Consider the following 19,443-nt stretch of genomic DNA (forward strand, 5'->3'; position numbering starts at 1 on the left):
GAACATGTAATCATCTCCTGAGTTTTTCTACAGTTGAAGTGTATGTATGCACAAATAAAAGCTCATTTTAATTACTTCCCTAATCCTCCTGGAAAAAAAAAAAAAAAAAAAAAATAGAAGCAAGTTTCAGCACGGCATCTTTGATAGAAATGATCGAGATTTGCTTCTTGTTAGTCATAGTAATTACCCTGGAAAGGAAGCGAAGGAATACGCTGGGAGCTGCCAAGTGAACTCCATGGAAATTCACTCACAGGAGAGTTCTTTGCAAAATGAGCTTCCAAACCAAAAATAATTTGCTCAGGTAATTCGCGAATAATTTCATATGACAAATAAATCTGGGGCAAACCATTACAATCTGTTCACAGAGAATTTGGGAAGGTGAACCGTGCAAGTCATGGAATCACAGAACGCTTTGAGTTAGAAGGGACCCTTCAGTGCCATCTGGTCCCACTCCCTGCAGTGCACAGGGATGCCCACAGCTCTCAGTTCCTCACTTTTTTACTCTAATAATTTGTGCAGAGAGGTTTTATATAAAGTGATTAGTAAGACTGCTGGACTTGGTTTCATTAACAATTGTCTTTGCAGCTTTCTGCTATAAGTTAAATGCTAAATGACGGCTTGCTGAGAATGTCACAAAGCAATATATACCCAATTTCTTACGCATGTTGCCAGAGCTTCACTATAGTGTGACTACTTTGACCTCAAACGGTTTTAACGCTTCTGAAACCTTGGTTTTATCTTGCCAAAAAAGAGCCACTGGGTGGAGCTGCAAGTCTGTCAGACAGGTAACTTGGGTTCCAGCATTGCAGCAGCATTTACTGGAGCAGCATTTACTGGAGCAGTTTCTGACGAGAGCTCCAAGACCTGCCCAGACAGCACTGCTGATGGATGGTCCGGGGGTCTGGGTCTGTCCTCAGTCTGCAGTACTTGGAGCTCATCCCTCGGCTGCATGGACACACTCATCTTTTTATTCTCATCTAGTTGTGCCATCAAAGAGACCGAGGGAATTATTTTTTCCACTCGTAACTTCTTAGAAAAGAATCAAAGTTTGCTTTTAACTTAGCAAAATATATTGAAATATGGCACTCCGACCTTTGAGAGAACTGGCCTAAGTACAAGAGCCGATGCTTCCAGTCCCACTAGGAGCCTCTGGCACATTCCTTTGTGGGCTATGGAGCTGCTGAAGGTACCAAGAGGTGTAACTGTCAAACTCCAATCCTACTCCAGCAACCAACCTTACGTGCTTGCCTCCTTTCAGAAACCTTACTGGGAATCTCCTCTTCCTGTCCTGCCCATCATCACCCAGGGTTTTGATGTTTATCAGGACACAGATGACACGAAGGATAAGGAGCAGGCGTTTTTCAAAAGGACCTGAATCATTCACTGCCTTAACTCTTTCCATACCTACCCCACCTCCCAAGCTTTGACAAAAGCAAGTGGAGGATTCCCTTTCCCTGCACATTTAGCAGAAGTTGGGGGGAAAAAGTTAGACAGCAAAGCCTCTGTACTGCTTTCCAAAAAGATGAGTAAGCTTCCTTTGGCTGCGCTGCAACTTGGCTCCCCCCGGGTTGTGCTGCTGCAGACTTCCTGCTTGATCCTTGATTTTATCAGATTGTAACTTGTTTTCTCCTGGCAGCACTTTCATTCTTTCTACTGCTCTGGGTTGTCATTGGCTTTTCTATGTAGGGTCCCAGCCCTATTATGTAACAGCAGCAGCAAAAAAAAAAAAAAAGAAAAGAAAGAAAGAAAAGGGGATGGGGGGGGGGGAATATTTCAGATCTGTTTCTGCTTCTGGAGAGGAGCCTTTGTGCACAATTACTCATCCAAGAGATTCAGCAGGTATAACTGCTTCCCCCAGGGGCTCCATTATATAATTGGATTTCAGCCATACAAATTAAATCCTATCTTACCCCTTAGTTAAGCCAGGCAGTAAGTATTTAATGCTAATATCCTTAACAACTATTGCAGGGAGAAGCAGAGATGAAGCACAGAGGAGACAGATGCGAGTGTCCCTACCAGAGGAGAGGGAGGATGAGCACTGACAAAGACACCTGCTATTTTTTAGAGCTGGCTGTACTTCCCCAATGCAACCCATGGCGTCTGTTGGAGGAGCTGTTTGGGCTGGAAAGTGGCTTTCCCTTCATTTTCCAGCCTGTAGTGCTCCCATGTGTGCGCTGAGCACTCATCCCCCCTCAACACACACACAGTTCAAAGAGCCTCATGCCTAACCCTGCTTGAGTTTCTATGGAAGCCTCTGTTCTTGTGCAACGTCTGAAAGAAGCAAATTTAGTAATATTAAAACTCCAGCCAAACACACAAACAGGCAAAGAATCCCCAAATTAAAAAGAAAATCTTAAGCGAATTACTCATTCATCTGCATTTTCTATTGCATTCTGTCTTCTCCAGGCATGTCTCCTTTAGACAAAGCCCTCTGGGCAGAGACCATCTCTTTTGGTGTCTGGTACATCAGTCACATAGTTAGTGCATAGTAATGAAGGAAAATAGATTCATGGTGGGAGTTAAACCAGTCAGTCTGGTACCATAATTGGAACATAATCTCATATTGACAGTATTTAACACAGGATGCACAGGGAACAGATGGCAGCACGCCAGGCCTCAATCGTTCAGCAAACATTGGAAAGATATTTTAAAGTCCAGCTTTTGAGCCTCATCTCCCATATCGGAAGTTGCTCTGCCCCAGACAGGACCAGATATGCTCACTGATCCTGCAGAAAGCCCAGCACACCCATGTCCTTCAGAGCACGCAGACCACTTGGCTAGCAGCCTTTCCATTGCTAACTATCTTACAAATGCTTAGAGAGATTTGAAAAAGCATCGAGGACAAAAGGCTCTGAGGTCCATTGGCACAACTGTGCATGCCTTCCCTTGCATAGAGGCCATGACATGCAGTTGGAACTGGATGATCTTTAAGGTCCCCTCCAACCCAAACCATTCTATGATTCTGTGTCCAAGGTGCACCTTACAGCATGGAGTGTGACAATGTGGGTGCAGACAAACTCAGCTTTCCGAGGATATGGGAGCATACCTTGCTTCCTATATCTATGGAAACTTTAAATTGATTTTTCTCCATTTCACCAATTAATTCCCATTAATCAAGTTACCGCACAATGCTTCACTGTAATTCACAAGTTTTATGTATTATATGAATAAAATTGCACATATATTTTTATGTGATTTTCATTTAATTGAATTCCAAGGAGATTTATCTCCTGGGTTATTAATAAATCTTAATATGGCCTATAACACTCAATTGATATTTAATTAACCTGCAATAACTGCCTTGTAAAATGTAAATTAAATGCTTTATTTTTCTAGGCATATAATGTTAAATCAAATTCTTAATTCTACCAGCCAAGCAAAAAGGGGTGGGGGAAAAACCAGACTGCAGGCTGCAAAATCTTAGACCTGAAAACATTTTATGCTTAAAGAGGTGCAGAATGGAAACATGTTTTATAATCACTTCTCCCAAGGAAGTACTTCTACACCACCTCCCCACCTTCAAAGTTCAGGAGTATCTGGGTGGATTTAGATGAAACACCAAAATCTCAGGAGACTTAAAGAGGAGAGAGAGAGAGGCCCATTATTAATAATAAGGGTGCAAATTCCCATATGTATTGTGGGATTTGGCATTTTTCTTAAAGTCTTGGCTCCCAGAGTCCCATTATCAAATGAGAATGTCAATTTTCATTCAAAAATTTTAAAAAAAGGAAAGATGTTAAAGCCCTTTGAAAGAGGGAAAAGTTTGCAAACCTGAATGTCAAAGGCATGAGAACTAAGAGACAAAAAATACATAAAATTTGATCCTTATCTTTAAAAGTATCAGAACTTTTTGAGAGACTCGAGATGGCTGAGAACTGGGAGGTGGCAACAAATGATCAAAACAGCCTCTACAAGAAAACATGAGAACAGTCCAAATTATGTTTTAAGATCAAACTGTTCTCCTCCCCCTCCCCTGGCAATTTACATAGATCTCCATTAAGTGCTCCAAACTGCATCAACAACTATTTCTGATTTCAAAACCAGGAGAGCTTGCTACCTTTGTAAAGTGATTTCAAAACTTCAGGTAGCTATGACTGTCCACAATTCATGGGCCTGTAAGGTTCTACCGCTATAGCATCTAAAGTTAGGAGATATAAATATATTTAATGTACCGAGTAGCTAATCTGTCTTAGAATCATAGAATGGTTTAGGTTGGAAGGGATCTTTAAGATCATCCAGCTTCAATGCCCTGCTATAGGCAGGGACACCTCCCTCTAGCCCAGGTTGCTCACAGTTCCATCCAGCCTGGCCTGGAGTGCTTCCAGGGAGGGGGCATTCACAGCCTCTCCTCCAATATTTGATTAAATAGAGCAGGCTCTTATCCATCACTGATAAAAATACACAGCTAATGGTGGTGACCGTGTTGCAAAAGAGCGTTTTGACGCTAAGAATTTGCTCTATCAAAGAGTGCTATTGTGCTCTCATGGAAAAAGATAGGAGGCATTACTTTTGGAACAACTTACATATATGTGGCCGAATTTGTCTTTACTCAGTGTCACCCAGGCAAGCCAAAGTGTTTGACATCCACAAAACAGAGTAAGTATTTCCACCAAAGACCAGTATCCTGAACTGCCCATCATCTGAGATCACTTTAAAAGGTATTGAACAAAAAATCAAAACTCAAGTGGGCCGTGGGTTTTAAAGGTGTCACAGCATGGACACCTTTAAAATGAAGAGAAAGGATTCTAACTTGCAGCAACTGAACCGAAATAAATCCAGATCTTCTGGAATGGAAAGCTTGTCCGTCCTGCCATCCCATCCTTTCCTTCCTCACAGGCTCGCCTGAATTGCATCGCCCAGAAAAGCATTGCTGACTGCTCCAAATTTTGCCACTCGTGCTTTGCAAGTAGCTTCACTGCTTCAGGAGTACCCAGAGCAGGGAGTCAGCAGATGCAAGTGGCCTCATGCTTGCAGTAATTGGCTGCAATTTTGCAGACCTGGGCTTAATCCCCAGCTCCAGCATGGACTCATGGGTTCATTTATTCAGGTTCCTTCTTCTAACTCCACATTTTACAATTTTGGCAATTGATCAAAATTAGTCTCCTTCTCTCGCCTTTCATCTTTTTTTAATGGAGGAGGATGTCTCCTGCAAACGTGCTGTGCTGGACCTGCTGGCAGCCATGGCTGCGGGGGCACCGAGCCCAGCATGAGTCTGCTGCAACACGGGAGAGCTTCCCCTAGAGTGGGTTTCTAATTGAGCTGAATCTAGCACAGCTCTCATTAAGGGCTGACCATGACTGGTGGTTTCAGTGTACTTGGGTAGCACTTTTTCTCAGGCCTGAGGAGGAGGCACAGTCCCATCTACCCACACTGCTCCTCACGATGCTCCAGGCGATTTGGCTGCTAACAACAGGGATAAATGGATCAAAAATCAGGAAGCTGCAAATTCCCAGAAGTGCGTAAGGCTGAAGACCTGGTGGGCTCCCCACAGATCACCAAGCAATCCCACCATCACCAAAAGCATTCCCATGTGCTCTGCCCACTGCACAGCAATCCATCTGACCCCCTCCAGGGGCACTTCAGCCTAGTCCTAGCCCTACACCCATTTATGACTGCACCACACTCCTCCTAAATTCCAGCTCACATTCTCCTTTCCTTTGAGAAACAAATCCAACTAAATATTCCAGACATTTCCAACACCAAATTTGGAAGCAAGTCTCAGTGGGAAGAAGGCATTCAGCTGCGTGGTGTCTGATGGTAGCAAATCTGCTTCACAGCAAGTGAGAAGCCAAGTGCCTATAGTCCTGCTGGTGCTGATACTGCTGGGAGTAACCCCACTTACATGGGCATGGGCAACGATGGGGATCCTTAACACAAGACAGACACAGCACTTGCAAGCTTTTCTTTCTCAAAACTCACATCTGGAAATGAGCAATTGAGCAAGAACCAGCCCCATGAGACACATCCAAACCAGCCCATCTTAATGTCAGGCACATGCTCTTAACTGGCGCATCACTGTGCATTCATCAAATGATGAATGGTTCAATACAGAACTCACATAGCGTCGTACAGTGATACTGGAGCACATCATAAGATCAATACACACGCCTCGTCCCAGGAGAGGACTTGAGATTTTTAAACCAAAGAGAATGAGGTGCTTGATTTCTATTACATTTCAAAGGGATTTAGAAGCTCTGCTCTCTCTCAGCGACCTCACCCGACTACCTTAGAGGCTGCACACGTGCTTGATATGACACCAGAAAATATTTGTGGGCTACGGCATAAATGGGGATTACTGCCTCTGAAAAGGAGGACTTGCTGAAGCAGCTGTGGTTTAATGAAGGATTTGAAGGAGGAGAGAAGCACAGGGGGAAGTTGCTCTAGACAATAAGTCACATAAGAGAAGGCTTAAAAACAGAGCAGGAGGAAATGAAGGGATCTGGCAAGGAAAGGATTTGGGATAAACGATTGGAGGAGGAAGAGAAGCATCAGCTAGTAGCAAGATCACACGGGGCAAAGTGCTTCAGCCCTTCTTTATGGCTGACTGGAGCAATGGGAGAGGAAAGACTGTACAGAGGGCTTCTGGGTGATGGTGGGAACAGAAAGAACCTGGTGAAATTACAGCTCAGGGCATCCAAGCAGAGGCTGAGCACTGCAGCACAGGTCAGAAGGGAGCGGTGTGGGAAGGAGCAGGAAGCTGAGAGAAGGCACAGCTACACCCCGAAGCAGCGCTGGCGGAGTGCAGTGGTGTAATGTTCAGTCACTAGCCTGAATTAAACAGGACTGGCTCTGTTCATGGATTTTCCTGCGCTAGTTTGCACTGGTTATCACAGATAAGCCACGTTAATGCAACCCTGTTATGATGTTGGGAAACCTCAATAATGGAAATTAACTGCTCTGTATGGACGGATGAATGGAAGTTACACAACCGCTGACCTATTTCCGAGAAGCAAGGCAATGTTGAGTGGGTGCAGCCAAATTTAATAGCTGCTATCAAAATCAAGGAAAGGACTTCCATTCAAAAGTTAACCAGGGAGAAAAGCAAGGAGTCGGTGGTATTGCTCAAGCACAGCAGCTCTGGACTCACACCAACAACAGTAGCTCCAATGTCGGAACAATGTACCGGCTTAGCGATTTGACACACGGCCAAGGTGCTTACAAAATACCTCCAAACAGTTAATGCAAATCCATATTACTGGGTCTATTAATGGCCTGTCATTGCCTGTCTGCAGATCACCATTTTGTGCTAGTAAGCTCTATATTTCCCTAATTCTAACAATGCTATCCTTAGCTACACTTCAAGCACTGATGGGATTCCTTAAGGACCCACAAAAGCCTGAGATCAGGAGGGTCAGCCTCTTTTCTACCCATAACGTCAGAGTCATCATTCCCACCATCACTTATGGCCTCAGCTTCTTTTATAAATTGGGGACGAGGTCTTGCATTTCCACTGTAGCCATAAAACAAGTGCCCAACTCTTCTCAGACCAGGACATGAGTACCTGAAGCACCACCTGTTATTTCAACCTTCTTACTGCCTCGATTAAAATTTCAAACTGATTCTTACAGTCATTTATAGCTGGTTTTAAATGTGTGTAGGGCTTGGGGAAACCTTTATTTCTGCCCCATTTGCAGAGCACTTGGCAGGGAGGACAGGAGGGTTGCCTCGTTTCCCTTGTCTGTTAAAGCAAAACCTAAAATGCTCCCCTCCATTTTGGATCAATGTCACATAACCTCATTTCCTCAGCTTAAGAAAAAGCCTTAGATTTTATATGTTGCACTAAAATATGTCAGCACCATTAGGTTAATAAACAGTGCTAAATCAAAACCAGGCCTCAGTTCATAGATCATCTGAGCTATGTCAAACACGGGGAGCGATACCATAGAAGAGATGTAATGGGCAGCCTCCTTAGCCTGGATTTTATTGCTGCGAAAGAGAAAAACCTGGTGTTCAGCCACTTTTCATTCACTAGAGGCTGTCACACGATCTCTCACAGCTTTTTGGGCTGTGTTTATTTTTCCTGGGGTTCCCAAGAGCCCTACTTTCTGACCCCCTCGCAAAACCTCCTGTGTGACTACCTAGAGGACTAACCTTGAGTTACTGCCAAACCTGAAGCTTTTACTGCCCAGGAGACCAGCTCCTTACCTGATAAATCAGAATATCCCTCCCCAATTTACACCCACAGAGGTAATCATTTTCATAATTCAGAGTAACAAAGGTTTGATTTTTTTTTTTTTTCCCATATTAACTTTTCCTACGTGACACTGCTGTGAGAGCCAAGAAACTTCTCTCCCTCTCCTTTGCCCATGGGACATCCCATTGGCTTGTAGGGCCATAAATCAGCATATAGGGCCACCCTGACCCTGCAGGTGGCAATCCCTTCTCTGCAACCCAAAGGTCACGCTTCTGTTCCTATGGGGCTCCCGTTGAAATGAAAGGAATGAATGAATCCCTTATGGCAATGCCCCCCTCAGAGGCTGTTCTTATTAACGGCACCTAACTGAAATCCTCAACTTGGGGTGAAAACAATCAGAAGTACCTATGTGTTTGCCACATGCCTTTGTCCATTCAGAACAGCCATGACCATCCTGAGCAGACACACACTGAGACCCCCGAGCAGACATTTACCATCCCTCCAGCCTGAAACACGACCCTATAACTGTCTGCCTTTCCAGAGTAATGGTGGAAATGCCCCATTCTCACCCACTGCTGGAAAGAAAATATTTTTGGAAAGCTGGTCGCGTCATTTGATAGTGTCCAGTTTTTCCACTGAGAAAAGCAAAACCTGAAACCCACACTTCAGTTTTCTGCTTCAGTTTTTCCCCTTGGCAAAACCCAGCAAAGCACTCCTTAGCATATATGTATTTTATCTCTCTCTATACACACACACTTCTTGGTGCTGCTTCCCAAATTTGCTGTTTAACACAGTGATGGAGGCAGGTGGTACCTGAGCTCAGTTTGCAAGGGAATACCTGAGGCCACAGCAGAACTCACACACAAACTGATCCAGCTAGAAGGATGTGCAATGCTGCTGTAGTATGGATGGGGCTCTGAGCTCCTGGTGAGATGTAGATGTCCCTGTTCATTGCAGAGGAGTGGGACCAGATGGCTTTTAAGGGTCCCCTTCATAATTCTATGATTGTCCCACTGGGATGGGGGGAGTGCCACCACACTGCAAGAAGTCACCCCTGCTACTGACAGCAGAAAGACAGTCATTCAAAAGCTAAAGTTCAAGCTTTCAGTCTCTACTTTAGTGAATGGAGAGAGAAACTGGCAGCTCCAGAGGGCTATTCATCCCATCCTGAGATAGCTATCTGAGACAGGGAGAGTGAATTGATGCTGGAGGTGCCAGTACCTTTCGACAAGGACTATAAAAGGAGTCCAGATGATTATCTTGGATGAGACACCTAACTTTTAGGCAGAGTCAGGTAAGGTGAATCTTTGTTGAGCTGAAATCCGTGGTGGTTTCGGCTTTGCCTTTGGTGGAGCCGGGTTTTCACCACGACAATCTGAATAGATGAGAAAAGAAGAACAGAAAAGGGAAATGCATCTACAAGGGAATGAAATATTTATTTCCCTCTATTCACAGAGAGCAATTAAGATATAAAGAGATTAGGGGAATTCTTTGCAGACACACAGCGTGTTTGTATGGAACAAGAAAGGAGGCTTTGGAGTCTGCAAGCACCACTCAAGCTATCAGCCACCCTTCCTTGCTCCCAGAAAAAGCATCATGCAAATCTGAGGAGGAAGGAATGGCGGTAGACATGCCATCTGGAAGGATGATGGACAACAAGCTGACTAGGAATAAATAGCAAAATATAATGAATTCCAAACCATGCCAACAGCAACTGTTGTGCTATGAATTAACAGTGCTATTAAATGTTTACGCACACACTTCTGTCAGCACCTGTCAGCATTTATGCAATACATACGTTGGCAAATCTGTATTACGTTATTTCTTGCAACTGATCTGCATTAATACTGCCCGTGCACATGTTCAAGCAAATTGCTACACTTCTTTTTGACCTACCCATGTGCAAAAGGTGCAGCAGTTTACAGTATTTTATGCCTATGCAGCAAGTTATGGCTTCATGTGATAGACAGCTGAGCAAGGCTGGGGGATAGGGGGCAGCAAAAGAAAAAGAAAGAGGAGCAGGCAAGGATGAGAGACCTGGAGAGCCAGGAGGATGCCCGAGGAGGGGCAGAGGACAAAAAGGAGCTCACCCCAAACCAAGTCAGAGAAGGGGAGCCACGCAAACAGCCTTCCTAAACTGGAGGAGAAAGGGGAAAAAAGCCCCACAATACAGCTGCAAGCTGCACAGATGGAAAGGAAAAATCATTAGGCCAAGGCTCCTACTAAAACTGTGCAGCAGAGTATGGAGTTATGCTGTAGCCACTGAGATGGACCACAATGCTCCTCGCACCCAGGTACTTAAATTAACTTTCCTCTTAGATTCTTTCATTCTGCTCTTTCCTCCCTTCCCCCAGCCCTGAGCACAGTAGCTGGGATGGAGAAGATAAAAATGTATAATTAAGGGAGTTGCCACTTGCTAAAGCTGGAGACCGCTCGTGCAAAAGACAGGGTTTGTGGTGACAGAGCTAAATCCGGGACCCACCAATTGCTGCTAATGATGAGAGCTTGTGGTTGCTGTGCCACCCAGGCAGAAGTGGCGGAGAGGCAAGTTGTTATTGCAAAAGGAGCATACGTGCCACACCTCTCCTCTGTGCAAGCGGATTTCTGAGGCTTGCAAACACAGGAAGACCGCACAGATGCAGGCAGAAGGGTGGGAGCTACATTAAGGACCAGCAACATTGCCTTATCTAACCCTTGCATGCAGACATCTCAGCTCCTTGGCCTTCCCATAGGCCTTAGGCCAGGGGAACACACGCTACAGAGTAGGGGACAGCCAGTGCCTTTGAGTTCTGCTGCAGGGATTGGGAGCTGCTTCTGGTCATAGAATGGCTGTGGTTGGAGGGGACCTTGCAGATCATCTCATTCCAACACCTAGGGCCCATCCAGCCTGGCTTTGACTCCACCCAGGAATGGGGCACCCCAGCTCTCCGAGCTGCCTGTGCCAGCACCTCACTGCCCTCCTGCTCTCTCCCCATGTTTGCCCCTATGTGCACTGAGACTGCGAACTTCTGTCTTTTTACCCTCAATTAAACAAGCAACCTGAAGTCACCTAAAAGATCAGATCTCCTGACCTGACTGGGAGAAATTTTTGTGTGGAAACCAAAGGCACAAAAGAATCCAAACCCTGGTATGAGCTGCAGCAGGATGCAGGACACCCAATGGCAGCTGATGCTCCCCCTGTACCACATAAGACCCCATCAAGCTCCTCCTGAGCCCTCGGGTCTGCAAAGACCATTTGTGATGAGCACAGTCAGAAAGCCCACTGAAATCCGGGGTTGGAAAGGACTAGAGATCATCAAGTCTAACCTCAAATCATCAAATTCAACCCCAAAAATGTGTAAGGATGTATATTTTCTTTACAAATTAGACATAATTCAAAGAGAGCAGAGAGTGAAAGGATTTAGCTAGGCCATGTTTACCCTCAGTGAAACAGTCATTCATCTGCTATATTCTTATGTCTTTACACGTGATTTTGTTTCAGACTAAAGGGATTTCATACCTTACGTTAGAATTAGCAAGATAATGATTAGTAGGATGATTCTCTTAATAATACTAATAAAAAGGTAGATATTTTTAAATGCAGTTCCTTAGGATTAATAATTGCCATCCTGATAAAGTCAGAATTTCCAGCATGAGCCATTCCCTCCATAGCCACAGGTGCAGATGGATGAAGCAGCTCAGACAAGCTGAAGTTGATCACATTTTCCATGTAAAATGGCACAGTAATTACAACTGATGAGGGTGCTGGAGCCAAAACTCTGGGTCTTGGTAGGGAAAAAAAAAGCAGATTCATAATCAACAGGGGTAGCCACAGGAGAAGTTTTTAAATCCTAATTTAAAATCACTTAGCAGTAGCATGCTATGCTCCCACAGTTACTGAGTACGAGGACATTAGAGGAGAGGTAATGAGTGGTCCTGGGAAGTGCTGCTCTAAGGGACGATTTGGGCTTCTCTGGGATTCCTGGTGCTCACACATGAAACACTCGTGTGGTTTTTTTCTGTTTCAGAAGGATGGCATAGTGCATTTTAATGCATCTCCAAGATTAAAGGGAAGAGTGAAGAGGTCGCTGCTTAGGATTCACAAGACCAAAGTGAGTCAGCCCATAGAGATAGCAGCCCTATGTCCCCATGCCAGAGCTGGGAAAGGACAAGGGGAAATGGTTTCAAACTAACAGAGGGGAGATTTAGATTGGATATAAAGAAGCTGTTTACAGTAGGTTTGGTGAAGCACCGCACAGGCTCCTCAGAGAGGAGTGGTGCTCATCCCTGCAGACCCCCAGGGTCAGGCTGGAGGGATCTGAGCACTGATGGAGCTGTGGGTGCCCCTGTGCATTGCAGGCAGTGGGACCAGATGGCCTCTGGGGGTCCTTTCAAACTCAATTGTACAATTCTATGATACCCTACCCTGGCAAACTAGAAACATGTTTAATAATGTGAATCTGTTTTAGTGCCTTTAAATAGCATTTGCTTTGCTGAAAAGGATGCAAAGATCTTGTCTTGCTGAAGAGTAAAGTAGCAGCACTTAAAAGCTGAACTTCCAAATGAGTTCAGCCTCCAGTTTGCAGAGCAGCTTTGTGCCTCAGACTGGTTTGTGTTTGTCTAAATGAACGCTAAGATCCTTGGAAGTCTTTACTCCTGGTTGTGGGTTCTGAGTACTTAAAACGTGCCCTTGGCCTCCTCTAACACATTGAACCCCGAGGAGAAATTCCAGCAGGGTTAGAAACCACCACCAGATATATTTTGAGCTTTATTGCCTGTATTATCTTAACACTCTATTGCTCCAAAACCTCTGAAAACGACATATCTCATCTTTCTATTGTTATTACACCCAAAGGATATGTCTACACCGCAGTGCTGCACTGCCCCTGCCAGCTCCCAACAAGCTCACTCCGGTAGGAGCAGGCTCACTGCAGCAACACCCAGCACAGCTCCTCTGCAGGCTCATAGGAGGATAGGACAAGAGGGAATGGCCTCAAGTTATGCCAGGGGAAGTTCAGCTTGGATATGCGGAAGAATTTCTTCTCCAAAAGGGTGGTGATGCAGTGGTACAGACTGCCGGGTGGGTCACCATCCCTAGAGGTGTTTAATAAAGGGTAGATGTAATGCTAAACAGTATGGCTTAGTGGGCAACATCATGGTTGGACTAGATGTTCTTAGAGGACTTCCCAACCTTAATGATTCTATGATTCATGCAGCTGGCTGCTCTCACCCAGCTGAAGGTGGCTGCAAAAGAGAGCAGCATGAGCTCGGCTTGGCTGTCCTGGCAATGCACAAATGCAATGGGGCAACCACTCTTGATGAGCTCTCTCCCACACCATCTGTTGCTCCAAAGATACATGGACTTTCTGGCACAGAGATTCCTGTTTGAGGATATGAATACAACAGTTTACCATAACCAGCAAAGCAGAGTTGACACTCCCTCCCTCAGAGACAGCAACAGTTTTGCTTGTTTTTGGTAACCCTTTCCCTCTTTCACCATGCTGCTATCACACTGCAGGGGCTCAAGGCAGGCTTGCTATCACTGTGTGCACACAATGTATCACCTCATGGCTATGGGACATCACAAGGCCAAACTGGAAAGGAGAAGGCAGACCTTGAAATCCCAGCAAGTTTCAGGCTGCTCTATGATGGGCTCTCATTGGGAAGAAGTGCTGAAACCTCTGTGGGATGTAAGGCAAGGGAGCACAGCTCTGCCCCACACCTTTCCCTGCTCACCTTCCTCGTGCTGGCAGCAGCAGAGCAGCCCAACACAATGCAGAACCCAGGCCAAAACCCATAGCCACTCTGTCTGTCTAACTCCGTCTGGCAGTGGTGCAGTACATTATTACCTTCTGTAATTCCCCCAAGTTATTTAGGGCTGTCTCCTTATTATCTTGATATCTTGGCTCCCATAATAATTACAGACCCAGTTTTACAAGGGCAATTTTTTTTTTTTTTCTTGATTAGTTTCCAGGATTCTGTTGTTGCATCAAAGCTGTGCTAGTTTTTGTGTATTCCTGACAGATGTCTGCTGAAGGAATTACAGAACGGGCATGCAAAGAGGAAACCATCCACAGTGAGATTAAGGAAACAGAGAACAGTTCTGTGAATTTATAAAAAAAAAAAAGATCAATTTCTCACACATGTGCATATGCACACACACCAGGACAGATGAATGCATGCACTTGAATGATATTTCTCCCTGGTTCTGCCCTGCCAGGGCATGGCACCTTACAGATGTGCTCTAAGAACACTGTGCAGGCATTGGGTAAATTCTGCTCAGTGTATCCTAGTCTCATTCCTTGCTGTTTCTGCTCAAGTTCACTGCTCGTAGCTGAAGCCTTCAAAGCCCTTTATAAAGCAACCAGTCATGAATCCCACTTTCCATTGGAAGGAAGCTTTGGTGAAAACTAATTAAGCGGCTCAATTTAATTCACTGTGAACCCATGCACGGATTTGCCCTCAGCTCAGCCCATGCCACAAAGCATCCGCTGCACCTCCACGCACTTTCAGCCTGCAAGCAGGGTTTGGCCAGGAGTAAACAACAACACAAACCACCCGGGTTATTTGTACTGCAGCGGTGCCTAAAAAATACTAATTATCTGTCAGAGAGCTGTGCCTGCAGGCCTGGGGTGAGACTGGCACCCCATTGTGCGAGGTGTTACACATAACAGATCATAAAGAGATGGTCCCTGCCCTGGAGAGCTTACAGTCTCATTATGCAAGAGGAGTGGGTGGAAACAAGCTCAGTGAGATAGAGTAACTGATCCGATGCTCCCCAAGCAGAGCTAACAGCTTCCTGGAGTCTGACCCAGGGCTTAAGCCACACCGACTCCTCAGAGCCAGGGGTCCTCATGCTGTGTGCTGCCTTCTGCCTCCAGGCCCCCCAGCAGCTAAGGAAGGCACCAGCTTTGAGGCATCCTTGGAAAGCACCTCTGGTCCCTATTGCTTACACAGAGAGAGATGTCGGTTCCCGAGCAGTGCTGGATGGAACTCCATGGGGAAAAGCACCCAGGGAACCACCAGCAGCCATGCCACAGCCACTGCTTCCAGCAACCCCACTGCCTGTCCACCTGTCACCAAAGGGTTCTTCCTTGAAAGCTCAATTTTAGCTACTACCAAGCGCAGACGATTGGATTTGTCGGACAAATAGGTCTATCTGGAATGGCAAATCCCATCTATTAAGGGCTGGTGATGAGTAGATCAAAACGTGTGTCAAATAAATCACCCACTCAGTCCAGAACCATACATGAAAATACAATTAGAGATTAGCCCATAGAGTGCATAACTGGCAATACGTGAGCTACAAATCATTTTAAAAGCATGTAGCTGATCTAGCCTCCTTAATTCCTTGAGTTGTTGATTCCAATTATCAGCAGCCAAGTAGCAAAAGGTTTTTTATCCCAGAAGATTTCTTACTTTTGGATACAATAAAAGTCAATTTATCCAATGATTACTAGGACATGGGCAGTTAATAGGTTGCGTCTGTTCTTTCTCCCTTCAGATCCTTCAGAGTGGCTCCATTAACACATTTACAGACCAGACTTAAACAATAATAGCGCTTCTCCTTCTCTAGGGGTAACAAACCAACCCACTTTTTGCACAGGGTTTTGGGATGGTTTTTTTTTTTTCTTTTTACTATTACAGCTCCAGAGGAATTTACATAATTGGTTATGAATAATTCGTAACTTGTCTAAGAGTCTCCATGTAGCTATCTGATTTACTACAGCTTCCCACTCCAGAACCGGCAGAAGATTTTAATACAGTTTTTAATTGCAAGATCATAATTTAAGCATATCAGTGCTGCCTAATGCAGAGGGGACGTGAGAAAAAACTCCTGTCCATTGCCCTGTACCCACTGCATAGTGATGGGAGGAATGCTGGAAGGGCAGCTGAGATTGTCTGCAGGGAAGGAGCAAACACCACAGTCTCTATTCCTCTCTTTTATCAGCTTGCCTTCAGATTATTTGCTTTTTATGGGAAGGAAGGGAAGAAAAGATCATGAGGGTTGAGCTGATAGCTCAACCCCAAACATCTCTGCACGCTCTTGGGCACTTCTTTAATATGTCCATAAGAGCAAGAGTGCATCCCTGAGGCTGCTGGAATAGAAGTGGGCAGCACCTCAGACTTGGGTGTAGGAGAACAAATCACTCCATCAGGGATGGTGTGCTGGGAGGAGTGGTGTGCAACGCTGCAGACTTGGATTTGGAAAAAGCAAGTGGTAATGATGCATCAATGCTGCTCAAAGCCAATTCTAAGTACTCTTTTTTGGGAAATTGCCCCATAACACAGGTGGGGATAGGTATCAGGATCTCATTTTGCAGAGGCACAAGTAAGTCTCTTGCTTATACAAAATTGGAAATCATTTTAATTGAGTGAAAAATAGAGATCGTGGATCCAAGAGAGCCTCATGGCCACGAGCTCCCAGCAGTGCTGTGCCATGGTTCTGGTTCCCCTCTGTGCTTCAGGGAGGTGAAGCCCTGGCACTGCCCAGTTGTGGAGGTGCCCAAGGCCACAAATGGGTCCTGGGCAGCCTGAGCTGGGGAGCAGCCAGCCCATGGCAGAGGGGTTGGAACTGGATGGTCTTTAAGGTTCTCTCCAACTAAAGCCATTCTATGATTCTATGAAACTGGCACTGAAAAGAGATCCCACCTTTTCACACAGTTGGTAGAAAGTATTGACTGTAGGATTGCAACAAACTTTCTCGCATTCTTTTTCCCCCTGTATGATGTTTTTGCTTCAGCAGAAGAAATTTAGGACCGGGTCACTGAATCAAATCCTGTGCTCCCATAGGAAAGCTCCTCATGCAACCCATTTAATTATTAATCTTTCTTCCCCCAGTTCAACAAAACTGTGAGTTATATACTTAAAGCAATCACAACTTGTCCACAGACCCCAAACTCGCGTTTTATAAGATAAAGGATGTGCTGAATTTAAATGCTTGATTTAATAAAAGATGCTATATCTCTTCCTACAAATTTCACTACTCAAAGGGTAAATAGTTGCTTAAACTCAGCCTTTAGTTGAAAGAGCAGAAGCTTCATTGCAGCAAGTCCTCAGTGAGACTTTGGCATAAGCTTCAATGTTTTCTCTGGATTTGGGGCTGAAAACAGATTTCACTTTACTCTGATAGGACCTTTGCTTTATTTAATTATGCTTTTTTTAAATTAAAAAACTCTCAAACAGCTACAAGAGCCACCTCACTTCCTTCAAGTTTCTTCCCAGGGTTTATAGAAAAGATGGTTTATTGTCCTGAAACCAAAACCATTAGAGCCTGTCAAAACCTTTCTGCAAGGCGGCAGCTAGCTGAATAATACATTTCACATTAAATTACACAACTGTGTCATTGGGCTAACATTAAAGGTAAGTCATTAATAAAAAGAGAAAATAAAGTGGTCCTTAATTATACAAGACATTAAAAGGCTGAGTGTTTTGCTTCTGCAGCACGCTCGCTTTGTGAGAATAAACGTTTTAAGACCAGTGTGAACTTTTCTCCATGGAAATTACAGCTCAAAGATAATCCCTCACAGCCGTTAATGCAGCGCGTTGCTGCGAGACATGCCCTCATGCACCTTTTGACATCTTGGTGCTAGGCCTATGGGTGAAGCTGGTTTGCAAACCTGCCGCTCACCGCAGCTATCGCTTTTGTTTTTGTTATTTACTGGGGATGTTTTCAAAAGACTCAGGTGAAAGCACTTAATAGCTAAACCCCATTGATTTTCTGTAAAAATGGGAACATCTTGGTGCTCTTGACTAACGTCTGAATACACTTTGGAAATTGAAGCTTAACAGGATAAAACCAAAAGAGCACAGAGGGAATCCAGATCTCTAAGTTTCACATTCAGAGCCTGATGGAGCTGTAACAAGGACAGTGGCAGGGAGAGAGGGGCATCTGCAAACACATGGTCACTTCTGCCCCAGCAGAGGGCTGATCTCCATCTGGGAGCATGGCAGAAGGGCATGGGCAGCTCAGTTCCCCACTCCCAGGTCAATCCATACCATGGAAGCCCTGCAACCCTGCTTCAGCAAGTGACCTCATGCAGAGATGGCAATTCTTCTGCAGAGCTTCATATGTACTACTTTCTTTGCCTTGAAACTAAAAGTGGAAACTCCTTTAATTCCAAACTCCTATAGGAAAACCACAGCTTTTGGGAACTGCCAACATTTTTGCCTGCAAAATACTTCTTCCAGCAGAAAAGCAGTCCTTTTTCCTATGTACTCCTCCTGGCTCCTCCTTGACCCTCCAGCATCCAGAAATACGAGTCTGCAATCATTCTTCATTGACTGAGACAGCCTGTGTCATGGCACAGGACAAAGGGAGGTACCATGCTAGTGGCTGCTGGGAACCAGGAACACCTGAATCATAGAATCACAAAGGCTAGAACAGACCTCTAAGACCATCTAGCCCAACCATCCACCTATCACCAATATTTCCCACTAAAACATGTTCCTCAGTACAACATTATGCCCCGTCCTTGGAGGTGTTCAAGACCAGGTTGGACGAGGCTCTGGGCAACCTGATCTAGTAAAGGTGTATGTTTGGTGGCCCTGCTAGGCAGGGGGGTTGGAACTACATGATCCTTGAGGTCCCCTCCAACCCAGGTCATTCTGTGATTCTGTGATTCTGTGATTTAAACGTTTCTTGAACATGAGTAATGTTGAGTTATGAACTAAAGAATCCTTTCAGTTGGAAAAGACCTTTTAAAGATCACCAGGTCAGCCTGATCTACCTAGGCCCATCACTAACCACATCCCTTAGTGCTATGGCCACATGTTTCTTAAGTACTTCCTGGGATGGGGACTCCACCACTTCCCCAGGATGCCCATCCTAATGCCTGACCACTCTTTTCATGACAGAATTTTTCCTAATATCTTCAAAGATCAAGCTTTCAGGCAGAAGCCACAACATACTTATCACCATGGTCACCATCATTCGATAGCTGTGGAGTGCTAAGTAGCAGTGTGCTACAGCAAGCGTCAAGAAAAGGAAGGTTAAGGGTACAGAGGAATATCAGTGACATGCTTGTGCCAATGATAACCCTTCCCTGCCCACAGAATCACCTAGAAGAGCACTGGCTTCTCATTAGCCTGCTTTTGAGGACCTGAGTCAGGTAGGATGCAATCCTTCCCCCGGGGCAGTGGTGGAACAAGAGTTCTCCAACAGAAACAAATTAGAAAGAAAATTTCCCAGGAAATATGAGAGGTTGTGAAGAAAGCTGGTTCGCATGAAAAGCTTTTGACTTGTTTTTTTCTTTGAAAAACAAAATGCCTAAAAAAAAAAAAGTATTTTGTCCAAACCCTCAGTTTTACAGCATTTAAATTTCTGAACC

The 19,443-nt window shown here is 44.9% G+C and overlaps 1 long non-coding RNA gene across 3 annotated transcripts in view; it reads right to left on the reverse strand.

Moving 5' to 3' along the window:
* LOC116228167 (uncharacterized) overlaps positions 1-19,443 on the reverse strand; it is a 60,323-nt gene that overhangs the window by 11,149 nt on the left and 29,731 nt on the right. The window lies entirely within an intron of this gene.

Source organism: Phasianus colchicus, chromosome 21, assembly GCF_987193195.1.
Source record: "Phasianus colchicus chromosome 21, bPhaCol1.hap1.1, whole genome shotgun sequence".
NCBI classification, from domain to species: domain Eukaryota; kingdom Metazoa; phylum Chordata; class Aves; order Galliformes; family Phasianidae; genus Phasianus; species Phasianus colchicus.